The following is a 1,942-nucleotide window of genomic DNA, read 5'->3' as shown; positions in this document are numbered from 1 at the left end:
GTGCACATGGATACGACAAGTGCGGTTGCGAAACCGATCTTGATACAAGTCTCTCTCCGAATCAGTTTCGTTATCAGTTTGTTTTTGCCAGCTCTAACAGAGGTAAAGTATGAGAAAGAAAAACGCGATTCACGCGAAGACGTTGTCAAGGCGAAGCAAGACTTACACGCTAAATTGGACAGCTCAATTGCCAACGCTCCATTTGTCGATCGAGATGATTTGTGGGGGCCTGTTGTTGTCTGGATCTCCAAGACGTGGAATGATTTCAAGCGATGGCTCGATATCAATGACGAACGTTCGAGAAGTTGGCTTTTTGAGCCGCTTCATTATGAAAACGAAAAGGTTAGAGTCGTCATATACAGCCTGCCGCCACCGGTGCACAAGAATGCGAAAGCGCGGTTGCAAAATTGATCTTGGAACAAATCTCCCACCCTTATCGGTTTTATTGTAACATCATCAGTGCACATGGATACGACAAATGCGGTTGCGAAATCGATCTTGGAACAAATCTCCTTCCTTATCTGTTATGCCTTCTCCATCTCTGGTGCACAGAAATGCAACATACTCGATACCATACAGCCTCCCAACACCTGTGCATAGAAATGCAACATACGCGACTACATATAGCTTCCCGTCACCGGTGCACAGGGATGCGAAAGAGCGGTTGTGAAATTGATCTTGGAACAAATATCCCTTCCGTATCAGTTATGTTACAACATCTTCGGTGCACATGGATACGACAAGTGCGGTTGCGAAATCGATCTTGGAACAAATCTCCCTCCCGTATTAGTTTCGTTTTTGCCAGCTCTCACAGAGGTAAAGTTTGAGAAAGAAAAACGCGATTCACGCCGAGACGTTGTCAAGGCGAAGCAAGACTTACACGCTAAATTGGACAGCTGAATTGCCAACGCTCCATTTGTCGATCGAGATGATTTGTGGGGGCCTGTTGTTGTCTGGAGCTCCAAGACGTGGAAAGATTTCGAGCGATGGCTCGATATTATTGACGAACGTTTGAGAAGTATGCTTTTGAGCCGCTTCATTATGAAAATGAAAAGGTTAGAGTCGTCATATAGAACCTGCCGCCACCGGTGCACAGGAAGCGACAAGTGCATTTACAAACAGCCTGCCATCACCGGTGCACAGGGATGCGACAAGTGCGATTGCGAAATTGATCTTGGAATAAATCCCATCCGTATCTTCTATGTCTTCAGCATCTCTGGTGCACAGAAATGCAACATACGCGATTACATACAGCCCCCACTTAATGTTGAGCCAACGAAGAACATAACATCTTTTAAATTAATGCTTACAGTAAAAGCTAACTGAAACTGTTTCGTTATCATATTGATTAAACTTTTAAGGTGGTGGTTTCAAACAAGTGCCATATTGCTCTTGACGGGGTTGAAGCAGATTTGGTCTTTCACAAGGCGACCTGTTACGGGGTGTATCGTTACATGAAATTAACACTTAAAGGTTGTTAAATAATATATCATCTAAAAATAGATAATATTTGCAGGATACTACTATATATAGTAATTTTCAGAATTCTTATCCATAAATAGGTATAGACCATTATATCTATTTATTCCGCAGACTAATCAGCTGTAGAGATAAACAAAAGAGAGAGACATATAAGATAAGATAAGAATTCAGTTGCATGTCTAGTATTAGTTATAATAAAGTTAGATTTAACAGATAGAAAGAAGTGATACTTAATTATATTAATACAGTTTTCATTTAACCCTCTTTAAGCTAGTTACCTTAAAGAGAAGTCTTCCTCTGCACGTACTAGTGTACGTGAAATAACGTAAGGCACCACTCGCAACTGAAGCAGTGCGAAGTGGACTTGTACTGAAGCAGTACAAGTCGTAGTGCCCCGTTACACCTGGTAGCACTTTGTAGTCCGTCCAAGGATCACATTTTCCACATCTAACATGGACAT

This window comes from Bremia lactucae, linkage group LG10, assembly GCF_004359215.1.
Source record: "Bremia lactucae strain SF5 linkage group LG10, whole genome shotgun sequence".
Lineage (NCBI taxonomy): Eukaryota > Oomycota > Peronosporomycetes > Peronosporales > Peronosporaceae > Bremia > Bremia lactucae.
The sequence above is the reverse complement of the archived record's forward strand: the minus strand, read 5'-3'. Positions refer to the sequence as shown.